This window comes from Triticum aestivum, chromosome 2A (genome assembly GCF_018294505.1).
Source record: "Triticum aestivum cultivar Chinese Spring chromosome 2A, IWGSC CS RefSeq v2.1, whole genome shotgun sequence".
NCBI classification, from domain to species: Eukaryota; Viridiplantae; Streptophyta; class Magnoliopsida; order Poales; family Poaceae; genus Triticum; species Triticum aestivum.
The window spans coordinates 472,045,361-472,068,243 of NC_057797.1; positions in this window are offsets into that span (position 1 = coordinate 472,045,361).

A 22,883-nucleotide genomic window follows, 5' to 3' on the forward strand; every position below is an offset into this window, starting at 1 on the left:
GACATGATGATGATACAAAAACATCATATATATTTGTGTTGATCGGGTGTATTTTTATTATGTTCATGATGATGATACACTTAAATTACATACATATTATTATGTTCATGTCAGGTATCCAATTTTTTATGTTGTACTAATTTCGTTTACTTTTTGTCATTGCAGGTGTTGACATGATGTTGGGCAAGGGTCCAGAGCGCCTCGAGCCTCCCGCGAGCGCTACTCGGAGGTGTGGTTCCATTATTCCAACCCAGCCCTTCCGGAGAGCGCTGCTAGACAGTATGCAGACAACTACGGCGGGCGCTTCTTCTTTGGCTGGGAGAGGTCGGGGGAGGACGAAGAAGGCTGGTAGAGGTGGACGTGGCAGCGGGAGAGGTAGGAAGGCTGCTACGCCTTCCTTGCTGCCACCCTCAGCTGATTCACCCGACCACAGGACTGCTCCATCTGACGTGGATCCATCTCGGACTCCGGTCCATGAGCCTCCGGTCGCTGATCCTTCACCCCACCAGGCTCGGGTCACCGATCCTTCGCCCCACGTGAGTCCGGTCCTAGAGTCTTCGTCCCAGAAGACTCCGGTCACGGGGTCTTCGTCCCAGAAGACTCTGATCCCGCAGTCTTCTTTCCACGAGACTCCGGAGGCTAGTGGCCCGGAGGATGGTAGCGAGGACACCTTTTCATATGATAGCTACAGTGACGACGAGCTGGTTGAGAAGGGCGAGAAGGTCTACAAGCGTGGCTATACAAAGCTCCCGCCCATGCCGACGACCCCCGACCAGAGGTGTTTGATTGCGCCTAATGGGTTCAAGTAAGTGCATTTACTATTTTTTTAACCTTTTACCTTCATGTTCCTTCAAATTAATATCTAATGTGTTGGCCTTGTCATACTACAGGGGTTGGGTACACCCTCGTGGTGTCCGCAGGCCCAACCAGGTCCTTGGTGTGCATTGCCGGCAGCACTTCCCTGGGTGGGCCACGTTGCCCGGTGAGGGTTGGGCTGCATAGCTAGCACTGACCTAGGATTTGTACTCGGTTGCCTCGGCCCCGCCGGAGGAGAGGGTCGACGGTGTCTTGTGCGAGACGATGGCCGACATTGTGTTCCATCGATTTTGGGTAATTTCTCCTTTACAGATTTAAAAATCAACACTACCTAGAGATTGTACTAATCAATGTTGTCTTGTTTGATTGCAGACCTTCTATAGGGTTTCAGAGGGAGAGCAGGAGGCCGCGTGTATGGTTGTCGAAACTGAGTGCAAGCGCCTACTTCAGAACTTATGGCACGAGGCTCGGGTGCAGGCCGTTAGAGACTACTATGCCTCGAAGGGTATTAGGAGGGGCAAGAAGAAGTGTCGCGGCAAGTTTCTGAGTAAGGAGAAGTACATCAAGGTAATTACCTATTCTGAAGGCCTTGAACTTAGTTTTCTTGATTTGATTCATAGGCATAGCGCTGGAATTTCTCTTGACTCGCTTAGGTGCCCCGAGATGGTGTGTGGATAAGATGGACTATTGGGAGGCGTTGGTGGGTGCGTGGTGCTCTCCCCAATGGCTAGTCGAACACCAAAGGGACAAGGATAAGCATGACCAAATGGAAGGTGTGCCACACCATCAAGGGAGCTCCAACCTGCTTGAGTACGGGGATAACTGGGTATGTGGTTTGCTACATGATTCATGCAATAACTACCTTCGATAGCTCAATAACGACCTAAATTAATCTTAGCTAGTTCATTCATGACATAATTAGCTCTAAAATGACATAATAACCTTGGATAGCTCTATAGAATGCCTAAATATGTTATAGTTAGCTAAAATGGCATAACTACCTTGGATAGCTCAATAATGACATAATTAGCATACTATCGGTGTCAAAACCGGCGGATCTCTGGTAGGGGGTCCCGAACTGTGCGTCTAGGCCGGATGGTAACAGGAGGCAGGGGACACGATGTTTTACCCAGGTTCGGGCCCTCTTGATGGAGGTAAAACCCTACATCATGCTTGATTAATATTGATGATATGGGTAGTACAAGAGTAGATCTACCACGAGATCAAGGAGGCTAAACCCTAGAAGGTAGCCTACGATATGATTGTTGTATATGGATTTGATTGCCTACGGACTACAACCCTCCGGTTTATATAGACACCGGATAGGGTTAGGGTTACATAAAGTTGGTTACAATGGTAGGACATCTTGAATATCCGCATCGCCAAGCTTGCCTTCCACGCCAAGGAAAGTCCCATCCGGACACGGGACGAAGTCTTCAATCTTGTATCTTCATAGTCCAGGAGTCCGGCTGAAGGTATAGTCCGGCTACCCGAACACCCCCCAATCCAAGACTCCCTCAGTAGCCCCCGAACCAGGCTTCAATGACGACGAGTCCGGTGCGCAGATTGTTCGGCATTGCAAGGCAGGTTCTTCTCCAAATCTTGTGTACCTGTAGGAATAATGTCCGATTTTTGTAATGTAGTGCTCCTCGGCTTCCACGCCCAATAATGGTCGTCTTCCACGAATGCGAAAAGCGGGGGCATTTTTACATCCACACCCCTAGCCGTATAAACGAGCCGCCTATTTAACGGGGTGGGGATTTAGGTCCAAACCACATCTTCTCCTTTCCGCGAGTTATCATCAGAGCGCTTCCAGCAAAGGTCCATTCCAACATGACCAGCCGTCGCAGCTCCTCCCCTCGCCCCTCCGGTCCCAAACCCGGGGACTGGGAGAGTTGCACCATCCCGCATAGCGAGTTAGTGTCACTTCAGGCCAAGGGATTTCTCCCTCAGGCATACATGGTCCCGGTCCGAGCCGGTCTCGCCACCTACAATGGCGGAAAACAAGCGGAGAGCACCCCCAATCCTTCTAAAGGAGAGCGGGTGTGCCTCGTCCCCTATCTAATAAGGGGACTGGGATTTCCAATTCATCCATTTCTCCGCGGGCTTCTGGAGTTCTACGGCCTCCAGCTGCACAATCTCACGCCCGCCTCCGTATTGCATATTGCGGGTTTCGTCGCCCTTTGCGAGCTATTTTTAGGCGTTGAGGCTCATTTCGTGCTGTGGAAGGGGTTATTCTGCCTTGTGCCCCGTTCTCGAGAGGGGTCTATATACCAAGTGAGCGGAGCCGAAGTATGGCGCATCGCCGGGACCGGATACTTATCCGGAACCCCAAATAAGGCGTCCGAGGACTGGCCTTCCGAATGGTTTTACATAGATGACGTCCCGCTACCGGACCCTATCTGGGTCGGTCTCCCTGAGTTCAACAGTGCCCCATTGAAGAAACGCTTGAGCTGGCGTCCGCGGAGCTCTCAGAAAGAAAGCGAGAGAGACGTCCTTTACCTGATGGGCCGGATAAGACTGTTGGCTCATTCCGGACTAACCATGATTGGAGTCATGGCCGCATGCATTATGCGGGGGGTGCAGCCGCTTCAATATAGAGGCCACCCCATGTGGGATTTCAATGGGGAGGATGACGCCACCCGTTACGGTCGTAAGGGGCCGGCCTTAGCTGCCGCCCTAGTAAAGATCTTATCCTCTTTGTACAAGGGAGAAAGGGAGGAATTCCTCCGCGTCAATCCGCAGGCCGGATTTACTATGTACGATCCTCCAAGTTGGGTAAGTGAATATTTGCGCTTGCCCGTTTGTTTTATACTCCCACGGTTAGATATGTAGTCTAACGACTTCAGTGCAGGAACTGCGGCAGAAGGTAAAGGATATAAACAGCCGCCCTCCACAGCCTGAGGACCCAGAACGGTCCCTCGATCCGGACTCCAAAGAGGACCCGGACATATCGGTGGAGCTTATCGACGGGGTGTTCCATCAGCTAAGCAAGGACAATACCTTGGTAGCCATCACGGCTGATTACCCAGGGTTAATCCCGGCCTCCCAGGTGACAGAAACTGGAGTCTCATTCCCTTGAGAGAGATTCCACTCTCACGTATTCCGGTGTTTCTGACGACAACCGTGTTTTGCAGGGGAGATTTCCGAGGCAGGAGGCCGAACCTGCGGCGGCTAGCCAACGAGGGGTCGCAGGACCCCGTGGGGCAAAAAGGAATGCAGTCCGGACTGAGATGCCGGCGCAAAGGTATAGCGCACCCTCTGTTTCCCTGGTGTTATTCTGTCAGGGCATATTAACGTTCGTGGTATCTTCAGAACAAAGAGACCTCACCGGACTACATCCGGAGAGGTTGCCAATCGCGCCCCCACCAGCCAGGCTCCAACGTCTGGCCAGGAAGCGGAGGCGAGCACAAGGCGCGCACCCGACGCTCCTCCGACAGAGGATGCGGACAGGCTGTCTGCCACGAATTCTGAAGTGGAGAGTGCCATGAACCACAGGCGTCGCCGGATAGTTCTACGCGATGCTTGTTTCTCCCAAGAGGCTTTAGATGCCTTTAATTCGGGAGATGCGTACCTTCGTGCCGCTCAAAATGGTTTAGCCAGAGCCATGGAGCAGTATGTAAAAGACATACGGGTAAGAAAATTTTGATTAAATATATATATGCCAGTAGCCCCCGAGACTTGAAGCAGTTAGAGCAACTGATTTAAGGATCATTTAATATGCAGCTTCTTACAGAGAAGAAAACTGTACTGTCCCAGGAGCTGGAAAAGTGCAAGGCCCAACTAGAGGCCGCACTAGCCGCAGCGAGGGAGCCCAAAGAGCCCCCTCAGGTAAGATACACTTCGAAAGATTAGTATTGTGCGGTGTGGGTGCAAATGTGACAAATCATGTTGCAGATGGCGCCGGACTCGATCCGGAAAAGCAACAACTCTTACGCCGGCTAAAGGCCGGTGAGAGTACGTTGACAAAGGTGAGGCAAGAGAAGAATGATCTTTAGGATGCCAACACCAGGCTGGACATTGAACTTAAAGATGTTCGTGGCAAGCTGTCGGACTCCACGAGGGAGAATCAGCGGCTTCGACGCGGCATATTCAGTAAGTGCTTGAACGAACTTTAAAAAAAAGAGTTCGGCGAGGAAGTCGACTAACAGAGTAATGTCTATAGGTATGCTCACAGGTTGTCCTGCAGAGGAGATGCCCGGTTCTACGAGTGACCTTCTTCCCGAACTCATGCAACTGCACGAGCGAATTCGGCAGGCGATGCGAGGTGTTGCCCAAGCCTTATGGCCTGCCCACTCCATGCCCGAGGGCCTTGGAGAGCTTGCGGAGAATCTGAAGGGAGCTCGGCGGCGCTTCCGGTTGTGGAAGATACCGGCCTGCCGACAAGGCGCTAGGGAAGCCTGGGCCATGGTGAAGACCCGTTTTACAAAGTCTGACCCAAACCACATGGCCGAGGTCGGACCAGTGGGGCCTGACGGGAAGGAGATCCATGTGAGCTTAGTATACGGCCAAGTAGAGTTGGCCGTGAAGTATTCCCAGCAGGACTATAAATTAGACAGCCTGTTAGATGGTATAGAAGAGGAATACAATCAGTCAGAATGACTATGTAATTTTGAATTGACATGTGTAATGCCTTCTAGCCGGATTGTAGATCGTTTGTCGTTGCCGATATTTTCGCTTCAACCTCGGGACCTGACGGTCCGGAGTGTGTTCGAATACCATAGCGGTTATATAAGAACCGTGGTATGCGTGGAGACCAGGCGTAGGGGTCATTAGTGCTTTATCAGACAAGTGCCCAACTAGTTATGTTATATTACATGGTTAGTAAGAAACATCTTCGAGAGAGAATAGTTCCGTTAGGGGTTCCTTTCGCTGGGAGGCATGCCCTAAAGTGTATGTCTGGACTGCGTAAAAAGATGCAGAAAAAAGCATCTGGGGGCGCATAAAATGAGTAAAAAAGATCATCTTTTATCTCACCGACCGAATATTCCCTTAGGAACGCTAGCTTTTGGCTTCACCCAGTCTGAGGTACACATCCGGCTGACCCGGCAGTAACAATCGCAGAGGTGCTCCCTTTACCGCCTAGCCGAACAATCGGGAACGTAGGGGTAAGCACAGGAGCCAAGCAACCCAGCTTGGCCAAAACTTAAGTCATATCGATGCATATAATGGTGAAGAAAAAGGTACATGCGGAAGTTTGACGCATGTGTTGGGCGTGAAGCCTGTATAAATAAGCTTATGTTAAAGAAGCCCCTAGGTTTAATGAGCGCGAGTGGCGCGTCACTAGATGAGCCTTTAAGGGCTATAAAAGAAAAAAAGGGGAAGGAGAGAAATGTAAGACAGAAAAATGCAAAAAATGGACAGAGGAAGGAGACGAACACAGAGTCCGGCGCTACGCATAGAATCTTCGGAGACGGGTGGCGTTCCACGGGTTCGGCTCGAGTCGGTTATCCAACGCATCTCACAGGCGGTACGCCCCGCCAGTCAGGACTTGGTCGATTATGAATGGACCTTCCCACTTGGGCTTGAGTTTGTCCTTTTTCTTATCCGGCAGGCGTAGAACTAGTTCGCCAACATTGTAATTTTTGGCCCATACTTCTCTGCTTTGATATCTTCGGGCCTGCTGTTGATAAAATGCGGAACGGGCTTTTGCCACGTCACGCTCCTCCTCCAGGGCGTCCAAGTTGTCCTGCCGATCGAGCTCGGCTTCTCTTTCTTCGTACATGCGCACTCTATGTGAGTCATGAATTATGTCGCAGGGCAGAACTGCCTCTGCGCCGTACACCATAAAAAATGGTGTGTATCCGGTGGTGCGATTTGGCGTGGTCCGCAGCCCCCATAGCACGGAGTCGAGCTCCTCTACCCAGTGCGTGTTAGATTCCTTGAGGGACCGCACCAGTCTGGTTTTAATGCCGCTCATGATAAGACCATTTGCATGTTCGACCTGGCCGTTGGTTTGTGGGTGATAGACGGAAGCATAATCGAGCTTCATGCCCATGTTTTTGCACCAGAGTTTTACCTCGTCGGCGGTAAAGTTTGTACCGTTATCGGTTATGATGCTGTGGGGGATGCCATAATGGTGTACAACCCCGGATATGAAGTCTATCATAGGTCCGGATTCGGTCGTTTTAACAGGCTTGGCTTCTATCCATTTGGTGAATTTATCCACCATGACCAGTAAGTATTTTTTCCTATCGGTCCCACCTTTAAGGGGTCCGACCATGTCAAGCCCCCAGACCGCAAAAGGCCAGGTGATGGGTATAGTTTGGAGTGCGGTGGGTGGCATATGGCTTTGGTTGGCAAAAAGTTGGCAACCAGCGCATCGTTGGACTAGGTCCTGAGCGTCTGCCCGGGCCGTCGGCCAATAAAAGCCTGTACGGAAAGCCTTGCTAACAAGGGACCGAGCAGCGGCGTGGTGACCACCGAGTCTGCCATGAATTTCAGCCAGAAGGTTCCTCCCTTCCTCTTCGGAGATGCACCTTTGAAGGACTCCGGTAGTGCTTTTCTTATAAAGCTCTCCCTCATGGACTCTATAGGCTTTAGATCGCCGCACTATGCAGCGGGCCTCATTTTGGTCCTCCGGGAGTTCCTGCCTAGTAAGGTAGGCTAGGAATGGTTCTGTCCACGGGGCGATGGCCGCCATTATTACGTGGGCTGAAGGTGTAATTTCATTGGCAGAGCCTCCAATTGTGTTAGATTGTTCGGCGTCGAGTGGTGCGGCTGGGTCCGGGCTGTTATTTGCGGGTTCCCCCTCCCATAGTATGGATGGCTTGAACAATCTTTCCAAAAAGATGTTGGGGGGGCTGCATCGCGTATTGCTCCGATGCGTGCCAGGACGTCCGCTGCTTGATTGTTTTCTCGGGCTATATGGTGAAACTCCAGCCCTTCGAACCGAGCTGACATTTTTAGCACGGCGTTGTGGTAAGCTGCCATTTTTGGGTCCTTGGCGTCGAAGTCTCCATTTATTTGGGATATCGCGAGGTTTGAATCCTCGCGTACCTCTAGGCGCTGGATACCCATGGATACTGCTATCCGGAGACCATGTAGGAGGGCCTCATATTCGACTGCATTGTTGGAATCCATGTACATGATCTGGAGCACATATTGGATTGTGTCTCCTGTGGGGGACGTCAGGACGATGCCAGCCCCTAGTCAGGCCAACATTTTGGAGCCGTCGAAATGCATAATCCAGTTTGAATATGTGCCATGCTCTTTAGGGAGCTCGGCCTTCGTCCATTCTGCGACGAAGTCGGCCAAAACTTGTGATTAAATAGCTCGTCGTGGCTTATAGGTTATATCGAACGGGAGAAGCTCGATGGCCCATTTTGCAATCCGGCCCGTTGCGTCGCGGTTGTTGATAATATCGTTGAGTGGTACTTCCGAGGCTACTGTTATGGAACACTCTTGAAAGAAGTGTCATAGCTTTCGGGATGCCATGAATACTGCGTATGCAATCTTTTGATAATGCGGGTACTGTGATTTGCATGGAGTGAGGACAGTGGATACGTAGTAGACCGGCCTTTGAAGGGGGAATTTGTGTCCATCCGTTTCCCGCTCGACAACAAGCACTGCGCTGACAACTTGATGTGTTGCTGCAATGTACAATAACATTGGTTCGCCGGTGTTCGGCGCAGCCAGGACTGGGTTTGTTGCCAATATGGCTTTTATTTCATCAAGTCCGGCCGTGGCGGCCTCCGTCCACTCGAAGTGTTCGGTGCGTCGAAGGAGGCGGTAGAGGGGTAGTGCCTTTTCTCCCAAGCGGGAGATGAAGCGGCTTAAAGCCGCCACGCATCCAGTTAATTTTTGTATTTGTTTGAGGTCCTTTGGGATATCCAATTGTGACAAATCTCGGATCTTGGCTGGATTTGCTTCAATTCCACTACCGGATACAATGAAGCCCAAGAGCTTTCCGGCTGGAACGCCGAAGACGCATTTTTCTGGGTTGAGCTTGATGTCATATTTTCGGAAGTTATCGAATGTAAGCCTCAAGTCGTCTACTAGAGATTTGACATGTCTTGATTTGACGACCACATCATCCACATACGCCTCCACTGTTTTGCCGATCTGATTTGCCAGACATGTCTGGATCATGCGCTGATATGTTGCACCGGTGTTTTTCAGCCCGAAGGGCATTGTGTTGAAGCAGAATGGGCTGTATGGTGTGATGAATGCTGTTGCAACTTGGTCTGATTCTGCCATCTTGATTTGATGGTATCCGGAGTATGCGTCGAGGAAACACAACGAGTCGTGTCCTGCAGTGGCATCGATAATTTGATCGATACGGGGGAGGGGGAAGGGATCCTTTGGGCAAGCCTTATTAAGGTCTTTAAAATCGACACACAGGCGCCAGGATTTTTCCTTCTTTGGTATCATCACTAAGTTTGCTAGCCAGTCCGGATGTTTTATGTCTCTAATGAATCCGGCCTCCAATAGCTTGGCTAGCTCCTCTCCCATAGCCTGTCTCTTGGGTTCGGAAAAACGCCGAAGGGCTTGTTTGACAGGTTTGAATCCTTTTAGGATATTTAAGTTGTGTTCGGCCAGCCTACGTGGGATCCCTGGCATGTCTGAAGGGTGCCAGGAGAAAATGTCCCAGTTCTCTCGTAGGAACTCTCGCAGTGCGGCGTCTACATTAGGGTTCAGTCGTGCCCAGATGGAAGCTGTTTTATTAGGGTCCGTTGGATGGACCTGGAATTTGACTATTTCGTCAGCTGGCTTGAAGGATGTGGATTTGGATCTCTTATCGAGTACCACATCATCCCTGTTAACCGTGGAGCGCAGCGCAGTCAGTTCCTCGGCCGCTAAGGCTTCGGATAGTGCCTCAAGGGCTAATGCGGCCGTCTTGTTTTCGGCGCGGAGTGCTACGTCTGGATCACTAGCTAGAGTGATAATCCCGTTCGGCCCGGGCATCTTAAGCTTCATGTACCCGTAATGGGGTATTGCTTGGAAGAGTGTGAATGCTTCCCGTCCTAGTAAAGTGTGATATCCGCTTTTGAACGGGGCCACCTGAAACATGACTTCTTCGGACCTGTAATTATCCGGCATGCCGAACACCACATCTAGTGTGATTTTTCCTGTACAGCGCGCTTCCCGACTGGGGATTATTCCTCTAAAGGTTGTGCTACTTCGCTCGATGCGGTTCCAGTCTATTTCCATTTTTTGAAGGGTTTCCTCATAAATGAGGTTCAGTCCACTGCCTCCATCCATGAGCACCTTGGTGAGGCGAAAGCCGTCCACTATGGGACTGAGGACCAATGCGGCTGGTGCTCGGGCTGTTCGGAATCTAGGTTCATCACTTGCGTTGAAGGTAATAGCAGTGTCGCTCCATGGATTTATTGTTGCAACTTGATAGACTTCGGCGAGGCTGCGGAGTATTCTTTTTCGCATACTGTTTGATGCGAAAGTCTCGAAGACTGTGAGAACGGTACTGGTGTCCTCGGGCTGGCTTTCTGCGGCCTCCAGAATTAAGAGGTCCTTGCCAATTTTGGCCACCCGCCGGAGTATCCAACATGCTCTAAGGATGTGAGTTGGTGTGGCGTCCTCTGTACTGTGAATTCTACAGGGTCCATCAAGCCATCTTTCCATGCCCTGTAGAGGGTTTTGGCTTTTTGGTGTTTATCCCGGGTGTCCTATGATGATGCACCCTCTTAGTTCGGACGGGATTACTATTCAAGGCCGGATTATCCCAAAAAATTATTTCGGTTTTCCAGGCGCTTTCCATCGCACAGTATTTTTGTACTATGGATGCCAAGTCAGCGAAGCATGTGATATCACGACGACTTACGGCGTTAAGGATTCCCTTGTTCGTGCAATTACCGCAAAAAATTGAGATTGCGTCTTCCTCGCGGCAATCCTTTATCCTATTCATAACCAGGAGGAATCTGGCCCAGTAATGATGTACTGTTTCCTCGGGCCTCTGCCTGATTTGGGAGAGATCGCTTATGATTGGGTGGGCGGGTGTCGTTGAATCTGAAACCTCACCCAATCCAAGATTCGGAGGCCGAAGAGTTTCCGGACTCTGAAGTTCGGATTCTTGGATGTTGTCCAGTGAGTCTGGCCCGTTGCCTGATCCTAAGCTCAGGTCTTGAGTTATATCTCCCCCTCCGCGGGTATCCGGCTTGGAGGGGTCGGGAATTCAGACGTAGCTAGTCCTTAAAATAGATGAAGGGTCGCCGCACAGCGTCTCTACCACGGCAACGTGGTGGGTGACTTGGGGAGAGTTAATTTCTCTTAGATCGGGTTTAAGCCCAACCTGGTCGTAATCCGTAGCGACCCCCAGGGCGGCGATGCGATCCAAGAGCTCGTTTACGGAAGAGAGCTCCATTGGATCTAGCTGCTCGACGAGCTCCGAGCTGACGTGTAGGTTGCTTTTGATGACCCGAGAGGTCACCGTCGGCGCAACAGCTGAACAGGTGGTCATGAGGAAACCACCTAGCCGGAGGGTTTGGCCGACAGCCAAGGCTCCCTTAGCAACGGCGCCATCTTTAAAGATGGGAGGAGGCATCCTTCCTGATTGTGACGGCACAGAGGAACTCTCAATGAAAGCACCAATGTCGGTGTCAAAACCGGCGGATCTCGGGTAGGGGGTCCCGAACTGTGTGTCTAGGCCAGATGGTAATAGGAGGCAGGGGACACGATGTTTTACCCAGGTTCGGGCCCTCTTGATGGAGGTAAAACCCTACGTCCTTCTTGATTAATATTGATGATATGGGTAGTACAAGAGTAGATCTACCACTAGATCAAGGAGGCTAAACCCTAGAAGCTAGCCTATGGTATGATTGTTGTATATGGAGTTGATTGCCTACGGACTACAACCCTCCGGTTTATATAGACACCGGATAGGGTTAGGGTTACATAAAGTCAGTTACAATGGTAGGAGATCTTGAATATCCGCATCGCCAAGCTTGCCTTCCACGCCAAGGAAAGTCCCATCCGGACACGGGACGAAGTCTTCAATCTTTACCTTCATAGTCCAGGAGTCCGGCTAAAGGTATAGTCCGGCTACCCGAACACCCCCTAATCCAGGACTCCCTCACATACTTTGGTCAAAATGGCATAATAATCTTGGTTACCTTGAAAATGACCTAAACTTAGCTTATTTTCGTCGAAAATGACATAATAACCTTTCTTAGCTCCAAAATGACCTATTTACATAGCAATATCATTCTTCATGCTAGCTTGAGCCCTTAACTAATATTTTGTTCCTCTCTCTCAGGCGCACTACCACAAGAAGCTTGTGCCAAGTCTGTTCGACCTCTATGGCATGGCCCATATGGCCCCGTACAAGAAGACCAAGCCATTCACGGAGTCTGACCTAGATCATCCAGAGAGCTTCACCAACATGTCCTCCCACCACAAGCTTGTGAAGTACAGAGACGAGGGGAAGGCGAGGAAAGGGGAGGACTTTAACCCGAGCCAGGATCCTTTTGATACAGATCTGGTGATGATATCTGGTGGCGAGAGCTCCCATGGCTCTCAAGCCATTGGTGATGGACTGATACATTGTCCTAAGACTCTCCCGCGGATCAAGAAGTGCCTGAGTAGCTCTAGTCCTGAGATAACGCCTCGTGCATGGCCCGCAGAGCTCGCCATGGCGGTTAGTTATGTGGACTCTCTCACCTTTCCTCCATTACATTGTGTGTGCGTCCGTCGATGATTACAATGCTAACGAGGAGTGTTGTGTTGTAGGCATTGGTTGAGAAAGAGAGATTGAAGACCCAGGCGCTTTTGGAGGAGGCAAAAAGGGAGGCGGCCCAAAGGGAGAGAGAGATGGAGGAGAGGACGGCTAAGGTGTTGGAGGAGGAGAGGAACCAGAACGAGGCGTCTAACCGGGCCCTATACAAGCTCATCGTGGTATGTTTATCATGCATATTAGCCCAACCATGCACGTAATGTTCGCATTACTAACTAATATGACTGACTCGTGAGAACCAAATGTGCAGACCATGTGCGAGAAAAATGGTCAGGCCCCTCCGCTGATGCCCCAGATTGCTCCGGCGACCATGGTGAGTTTGATTTGAATGGTCCTTAGTTACTGATATTCACATTTCAGTTTGCATCATGCCAACGAGACATTATTGGAAATGATATTTGGTTCAGCATGGCTCCTGACAAGAATCGACCAATCCTTCCGCGTCTGTCAATGCCGGAACCCCGACTAGTCCTTCACCTCCGTATGCCACTGGCGCAGCCCCGACCATTCCTACACCTCCATGATAACGGTATTTTTCTTCTTATTTAGCCTGTTTAGTCCATTTTTGACATAATTTAGCCTATTTTTGATTTTCTTCTTCTTCTTTTCCTCCTCTTACTTGTTTTTATTCATAAATGGCATCATAACCTTGCTAACCTCATAAATGTCATATACTTAGCTTGGTGTCCTCTAAAATGACACAATAAGCTTAGTTAGGTCAAAAATGGCATAATTTGCTATGTTAACTCAAAAATGGCATTTTTCTTCTTATTTAGCCTATTTAGTCCATTTATGACATAATTTAGCCTATTTAGTCCACAAATGACATAATAAGGTGAAGAATATCAAGGAAGGGGGAGAAAAGAAGAAGAAGAAGAAGAAGAAGAAGAAGATAATATCCATTTTGCAGATTTAATTCACTATATGGAAGCTTGCATGGATGGAGTGCTTGTTTCCCTGTTCTTCTTTTCGTTTGTATCGAAGAATAATGTGGAACTTGTTATATGGATGCATGGAATAATGTGTTGGATGAACATTGTGATATTAGTGTAAGATGTATGGATGAAACTATGTTTCTTATGTATGTATGTTGTCATGGATGGAGCTATGTGTTGGATACATCATATGTCTGTTGTGCCTGTCCTGTGAAATATATATATATATATATATATATATATATATATATATATATGTATATGTGTGTGTGTGTGTGTGTGTGTTGTGTGTGTGTGTATCTGTGTGTGAATTCCAGTGAAATTAAATGGATATAGATAAAAACAGGGGATGCAGACGGCAAAGAGGACACCTGGCAGCTACCTGTAGAAACTGGGAACACTGGCTGCCTATTTGGTCGGTTTGCCATCTGCTGGCGGACGGCAAAGACCTTTGAATCTTTGTCGTCTGTTGGCAGACGGCATAGCTGGCCACGTGGCAGCTTCTCAGTGCTAGCCTAAGTAAGCTCTTTATCGTCTGTTAGCGGACGGTAAAGAGCGTCATTAACCCCCTAATGGCTCTGACCCCACCCCATTGTCGTCCATTGTCTTTGTCGTCTGTTGGGCTCATATGGCGGACGACACAATCCTTTGCCATCCGTGTCTAAGAAGCGGATGGCAAAGAAGGCCTTTGTTGGCACCTGTTCAGACGGACAGTTTGTTGTCTGCTGGCAGACGACAAAGAAGTTTGCCATCCGGGGTCTATGCCTTTGCCGGCTACCATGGCAGACGGCAAAGAAGCTGATTCCAGTAGTGAAGGACTCCTCTAAACCCTAGGCCTCCTGTGTGTTACATAAACCGAGGCTAGGCTAGTCAATAGAACATCTTATATTCATTATATCAATCTCGTGATAGATACATGTACTCTGTACTACACCCCATATGAATACAATCAAAAGCAGGACGTAGGGTTTTACCTCCATCAAGAGGGCCTGAACCTGGGTAAAATTTCGTGTCCATGTTACCATCGCTCCAAGACGCCTAGATTAGGACCCCTACTACGAGATATGCCGGACATAGAACCGATAGGTGGTGCAAAGGAACAGATGTGTGCATGTTTATTCCACCCTAACCTTTCCGAAGCGGACCCCCTCTTAATAGTACGTCTTACCTATGACTCAAATCCACCGAAAAGAAACATAGAGAAACGCCGTCTTCGATAGGCTCCGAGGGGCACCGAATCGTCTTGTGCCTAGACATGAGATATTTGAAATGCTCAATGCACACGATTAGTCTGCAAATCCATTGTCATCAATCACCAAAACCACATAGGGAGAAATATGCCCTTACAATGCTCTATGTGCTTCACTTATATCTTTTGAGCTAGGCAAAATTGCTCTAGTGCTTCACTTATATCTTTTTAGAGCACGATGGTGATTTTATTTTATAGAAATTGATGAACTCTTGTACTTCACTTATATTATTTTGAGAGTCTCTAAACAACATGGTAATTTGCTTTGGTTATGAAATTAGTCCTAATATGATAGGCATCCAAGAGGGATATAATAAAAACTTTCATATAAAGTGCATTGAATACTATGAGAAGTTTGATTCCTTATGATTGTTTTGAGATATTAAGATGGTGATATTAGAGTCATGCTAGTAAGTGGTTGTGAATTTGAAAAATACTTGTGTTGAAGTTTGTGAGTCCCGTAGCATGCACGTATGGTGAATCGTTATGTGATGAAGTCAGAGCATGATTTATTTATTGATTGTCTTCCTTATGAGTGGCGGTCGGGGACGAGCGATGGTCTTTTCCTACCAATCTATCCCCCTAGGAGCATGTGCATAGTAGTTTGTTTCGATGACTAATAGATTTTTGCAATAAGTATGTGAGTTCTTTATGACTAATGTTGAGTCCATGGATTATACACGCTCTCACCTTTCTGCCATTGCTAGCCTCTCTAGTACCGCGCAACTTTCGCCGGTACCATAAACCCACCACATATCCTACCTCAAAACAGCCACCATACCTACCTATATGGCATTTCCATAGCCATTCCGAGATATACTGCCATGCAACTTTCCACCATTCCATTTTTTATGACACGCTTCATCATTGTCATATTGCTTTGCATGATCATGTAGTTGATATCGTATTTGTGGCAAAGCCACCGTTCATAATTCTTTCTTACATGTCACTCTTGATTTATTGCACATCCCGGTACACCGCCAGAGGCATTCACATAGAGTCATATTTTTTTTCTAAGTATTGAGTTGTAATTTTTGAATTGAAGTAGATAAAAGTGTGATGATCTTCATTATTAGAGCATTGTCCCATGTGAGGAAAGGATGATGGAGACTATGATTCCCCCATAAGTCGGGATGAGACTCCGGACGAAAAAAATAGGCCAAAAATGATAGAAGTCCCAACAAAAAAATGAGAGAAAAGAGAGAAGGGACAATGTTACTATCCTTTTACCACACTTGTGCTTCAAAGTAGCACCATGATCTTCATGATAGAGAGTCTCCTATGATATAACTTTCATATACTAGTGGGAATTTTCATTATAGAAATTGGCTTGTATATTCCAATGACGGGCTTACTCAAATTGCCTTAGGTCTTCGTGAGCAAGCAAGTTGGATGCACACCCACTTAGTTTTATTTTTGAGCTTTCATAAACTTATAGCTCTAGTGCATCCGTTGCATGGCAATCCCTACTCACTCACATTGATATCTATTTATGGGCATCTCCATAGCCCGTTGATATGCCTAGTTGATGTGAGACTATCTCCTTCTTTTTGTCTTCTCCACAACCACTGTCTATTTCACCTATAGTGCTATGTGCATGGCTCACGCTCATGTATTGTGTGAAAGTTGAAAAGGTTTGAGAATGTCAACAGTATGAAACAATTGCTTGGCTTGTCATCGGGGTTGTTCATGATTTGAATATTTTGTGTGATGAATATGGAGCATAGCCAGACTATATGATTTTGTAGGGATAAGCTTTCTTTGGCCATGTTATTTTGAGAAGACATAATTATTTTGTTAGTATGCTTGAAGTATTATTATTTTTATGTCAATATTAAACTTTTGTAAATAGAATTACATGGATAAATATGTTAGGTAGCATTCCACATCAAAAATTATGTTTTTATCATTTACCTACTCGGGGATGAGCAGGAATTAATCTTGGGGATGCTTGATACGTCTCTAACGTATCTATAATTTTTTATTGTTCCATGATATTATCTCTTTTGGATCTTTATATGCATTAATATGCTATTTTATATGATTTTTGGGACTAACCTATTAACCTAGAGCCCAGCGCCAGTTCCTGTCTTTTCCTTGTTTTAGAGTTTCATAGAAAAGGAATACCAAACGGAGTCCAAACCGAATAAAACTTTAGCGATGATTTTTCTTGGACCAGAAGACACCCATGAGACTTGGAGTGGAAGTCAGAAGAGCCACGACGCAGCCACAAGGGTGGAGGGCGTGCCCCCAACCTTGTGGGCCCCTCGGTGAGCTCCTGACCTAGATCTTCCTCCTATATATTCTCATATACCCCAAAAACTTCCAGGGGGCACCAAACCACTTTTCCACCACCGCAACCTTCTATACCCGTGAGATCCCATCTAGGGGCCTTTTCCGGCATCCTGCCGGAGGGGGATTCGATCACGGAGGGCTCCTACATCAACACCATTACCTCTCCGATGAAGCGTGAGTAGTTTACCACAGACCTACGGGTCCATAGCAAGTAGCTAGATGGTTTCTTCTCTCTCTTTGATTCTCAATACAAAGTTCTTCTCGATGTTCTTGGAGATCTATTCGATGTAATACTCTTTTTGCGTTGTGTTTGCTGAGATCCGATGAATTGTGGATTTATGATCAGCTTATCTATGAATATTATTTGAATCTTCTCCAAATTATTATATGCATGATTTGATATCTTTGCAAGTCTCTTCAAACTATCGATTTGGTTTAGCCAACTAGATTGCTTTTTCTTGCAATGGGAGAAGTGCTTAGCTTTGGGTTCAATCTTGCGGTGCTCGATCCTACTGACAGAAGGGGAACCGACACATATTGTATTGTTGCCATCGAGGATAAAAAGATGGGGTTTTCATGATATTTCTTCAGTTAATTCCTCTACATCATGTCATCTTGCTTAAGGCGTTACGCTGTTCTTATGAACTTAATACTCTAGATGCATGCTGGATAGCGTTCGATGTGTGGAGTAATAGTAGTAGATGATGAATCATTTCGGTCTACTTGACACGGACGTGATGCCTATGTTCATGATCATTGCCTTAGATATCGTGATAACTTTGCGCTTTTCTATCAATTGCTCGGCGGTAATTTGTTCACCCACCATAATAATTCCTTTCTTGAGAGAAGCCTCTAGTGAAACCTATGGCCCCCGGGTCTACTTTCCATCAAATAAGTTTCTGATCTACACTTTTAGTTTCCTATTTACTTTATTTTGCAATCTTTTACTTCCCATTCCATAAATCAAAAATACCAAAAATATTACTTTACCGTTTATCCATCTATATTAGATCTCACTTTGCAAATAACCGTGAAGGGATTGGCAACCCCTTGTCGTGTTGGGTGCAACTTGGTGTTTGTTTGTGCAGGCATTCGGTGGCTTGTTGCATTGTCTCCTACTGTATTGATACCTTGGTTCTAAAAAACTAAGGGAAATACTTACTCTACTTTGCTGCATCACCCTTTCCTCTTCAAGGGAAAAACCAACACAAGCTCAAGAGGTAGCAAAGGTAAATTTTTGACATCCTCAGCTTTAATACATTTTTCCTTCATAGATTTATTTGCCTCTTGCATATCTTCGGGACTGAGATATAATATACCCCTCTTCTTTAGAGTTGGTTTAGGCGGTGGTTCAGGAAGAGTCCAATCATCATGATTTTTCAATATGTTATTCAACAATTCTTCAACTTGCCCAATAGTTCGTTCCATGGAAACACAACCAGCACAACTATCTAGGAAATCTCTAGAAGCATCGGTTAGTCCATTATAGAAGATATCAAGTATTTCATTTTTCTTAATAGGATCATCAGGCAAAGCATTAAGCAATTGGAGAAGCCTCCCCCAAGCTTGTGGGAGACTCTCTTCTTCAATTTGCACAACGTTAAATATTTCCTGCAAGGCAGCTTGTTTCTTATGAGCAAGGAAATATTTTTCAGAGAAGTAGTAAATCATATCATGGGCACTATGCACACAACCAGGAGCAAGAGTATTGTACCGAGCTTTAGCATCACCCTTTAATAACCATGGAAAGGATCAGATTCAACCAAAGTAATTAACTCTGGGTCGACAGAGAATTCATAATGCTTATCATCAATAAAGATATGTGAAGTAGCAAACATAGGATCATATTGCATTCTAGCATTCAAGGATTTTTCTTTATACTTGCATAATAATTTCTCTAGATCATCTCTATCCTTACAAGCAAGAATGTCTCTAGTTGTCTCCTCATTCATAACATAACCTTTCGGTACCTTAGGCAATTCATATCTAGGAGGGCTAGTTCTAATAGGTGTTTCAAGATTTTCAGTTTCAAGCTCATCATCAGTTTCAACAATATCATGTTGTCTTACTCTAGCAATTTGTTCATCAAGAAATTCACCTAGTGGCACACCATCCTTAAGCAAGGTACTAGCATCATCATAAGTATCATTCATAGCAGAAGTAGCATCATCAACAACTTGCGACATATCAGGATTAATAGCACGTGGTCGTGTTGCAAGTTTACTTACAACACAACATGAATCCAAAGTAGAGATAGATGGCAGTTCCTTACCTCCCCTCGTCTTAGAGGGAAATATCTTGGTCTTAGCATCCTTCAGATTCTTCATAGTGATAAATTGATAATAATCCCAAGTTACTCAACAAATATAGCTATGCTCCCCGGCAATGGTGGCAGAAAAAGGTCTTGATAACCCAAAAGTATAGGGGATCACAACAGTTTTCGAGGGTAGAGTATTCAACCCAAATTTATAGATTCGACACAAGGGGAGCCAAAGAATATTTGTAAGTATTAGCAACTGAGTTGTCAATTCAGTCACACATGGAGATTAATTATCTGCAGCAAAGTGGTCAGTAGCATAGTAATATGATAGTTTACATAGTAGTAGCAATAGCAATAGCAACGGTAACAGTGATAGCAGTAATTTTGTAGAAAGTGTAACGGTAATGATAGCAGTGGTAACTTAGCAAGAACAATATAATGGAAATTCATAGGCATTGGATCGGCAATTTGTTGGATGATATTCATCATGTGACAGTCATAACCTAGGGCAATACGGCACTAGCTCTAGTTCATAAATATAATGTAGGCATGTATTCTGTAAATTGTCATGCGTGCTTATGGAAAGAACTTGCATGACATCTTTTGTCCTACCCTCCTCTGCTGCGGGGTCCAATTGGAAACTAAGGATATTAAGGCCTCCTTTTAATAGAGAACCGGAACAAAGCATTAACACAAGGTGAATACATGAACTCTTCAAACTACGGTCATCACCAGGAGTGGTCCCGACTATTGTCACTCCGGGGTTGCCGGATCATAACACATAGTAGGTGACTATAACTTGCAAGATCTGATCTAGAACATGGATATAATGGTGATAACATAAATGGTTCAGATCTGAAATCATGGCACCCAGGCCCAAAGTGACAAGCATTAAGCATGGCAAAGTCATAGCAACATCAATCTTAGAACATAGTGGATACTAGGGATCAAGCCCTAACAAAACTAACTAGATTACATGATGACTCATCCAACTCCTCACCGACCAGCGAGCCTACGAAGGAATTACTCACTCCCGGTGGGGAGCATCATGAAATTGGGAATGGAGAAGGGTTGGTGATGACGAAGATCGAAGATCCCCCTCCCCGGAGCCCCAAACGGACTCCAGATATGGCCTCCGGATGAAGAACAGGAGGTGACGGCGGCTCCATCTCGTGGAACACGATAATTCTTTCTCCCTCATCTTTTTCTGGAAATATGGGATTTTATGGCGTCGGTTTTAGGGTCTACGGGTCCACCAGGTGGGGACAACCCACCTGGGCGCTCCTGGGGGGCAGGCGCGCCCTGGTGGGTTGTGCCCACCTAGGTGCCCCCTCCGTTGGTTCTTGGCTCCAGAAATTCTCCTTTATTGTATAAAAAATCCTTGCAAAGTTTCGTTCCACTCTGAGAACTTTTATTTCTGCACAAAAATAACACCATGGTAGTTCTACTGAAAACAGCGTTAGTCCGGGGTTAGTTTCATTCAAATAATGCAAATTAGAGTCCAAAACAAGAGGAAAAGCATTAGGAAAAGTAGATACGTTGGAGACATATCAGTGACTCCACCGAAAGTGAGGAAGAGTGTCCACTTTCAAAAATCCCACCACTTGAGAGTGAAAAGAAAATGAGTTGAGTGACTCCACCAAATGTGAGGAAGAGTGTCCACTTTCCACAATTCCATATATTGAGAGTAATAAGGAAAGTGAGGCAAGTGAGTCCACAAAATGTGAGGATCAGATTGTTCATCATGAGATTAGAGAAATGCAAGATCTCCACCTAGGTATTCCACACAATAAGAGTGAGAGGATAAGTGCATTATGTGAGTCCACTAAATGTGAGGTTGAGATTTTTCAACAAGATAATAGCGAGATGAGTGATCCACCATCATGGGACATTAGTAGTCCACCAAATGAAAAGAGAGAGGAACATTCACGAACTAACCTTTCACAAAATTCTATTTCTTTGCAATATGTGCAGGTGCAAAAAGGCATACCTATCAGCTCTCTTGCAGTAATGGGAGATTGAGATCCAAGAACAAATATGGAGTAAATGGAGTACCACTACACAAGGTGTGTGTGTGAAGATTTATTTTCAGAAAAGCATTCAAGTACTAAATGAGGTAAAACAAAAAGGATCTTCCATTTTGATGCACCCTGAGGTATGCACATATGAACTCTTGAAACAATGGCGAAATGAAATGAGAGAAAAAATATTGGGTACATCCTTTAGCACACCATCAATGCATCAATATAAAATTATCAACCTTGAAGACATAACGAAGAAGTTGCCAAAACAATGGCGAATGAAGTCGAGGACGAATTCTCTCCAAGAGAGGGAGGATGATATGGACATGCTCATAGTTGGTTATAAATTTGTGCTCCATGGAAATATTTGCTGGAAGGAACTCCTAAGTTGAACAAAACATCATGTTTGCATTGTCCATAAGATAGAAAAGTTGAAAACTAAAATACTCTATATCATGAAACCTTTGCATTATGATTTGGTATGGCCCTACTTTCTTTTGTGTGACGACCAGGTAGAGTCGAGGATGACTCCTTTTAAAGAAAGGGGGATGATGAGGACATCTCGATCATTGAAACAACACAAATCTATCCTGAACAAACTCTAAGTTGTGACAAACAAATAGATGATCAATTGCAACACAATTCTAAGGTGAAAGCTACAAATCAGGATTGCATTATTTGTTTGCATGGATATTATCTACTTCCCTTCTACTTATCTTTTGTAGATCAAAGAGAGTCGAGGATGAATCTTCATCAAGGGAGGGAGGAGGAGGATCACATGGGTACATCATACACGACATTTTAGAAAGTGCACAATTTAGTTGGAAATAATTACTAAGCCGAATCAAGCAAACACATGGCCAGGTGAATGCTAACTTAAGTTCATACCACAATCTTGAACACATGGCTACACTTTCATCTCCATTGTTGTTGGTTGAACTTAGGTATCACATGGAAGAAATCCAACAACCTATGAGCTCTTGAAGCAACCAGTCTAGAGGAACAAGTTTGGAGAAAACAAGTTCCAAGTGAAGTTGATGCTGTCAGTTTTTACCTCTGATGTTTTGTTGTGCCACATCCATGTGGCGGAGAGACAGGGCCATAGGGGTACATCATCAGAAGCAGGACCGGCCCTGAGGGGGGCAGAGGGGGCGGCTGCCCCGGGCCCCCAGCACGAAGGGGGCCCTGATGGCCTGGTTCCCCAAATGTGCGTAACCCATATAACCAATCGATAGATTCTCATATAACAGGAAAAATATGTTATAGACTTATAGATCGATTACTACTCCTCCTTTGTCGGGATCGTATGGAAAATATTGATTTTCTGCGACTAATCAGTGGATAAGTATGGAAAATATTGATTACTTCCCGGCTTGATGCACGCACAGTCTTCTCGGCTTTTATTCCTTTTCTTCCCCAGTAGGCAACAAATTAGTCATTGCCCAGGTCGACGGCGCCCCGCTGGCGTCATCTAATTGTAATTTTCTGCTGTTGGGTGTGATTAGTGGAAGAAGGTATTGCGATTCCAGATTCCATTAACCTCTCCTATTTTTATATTCTTGTCAGACCATTCATTAGTTCGTGAAGATCATCCTTTATTCCCTCTTACATATCTCTT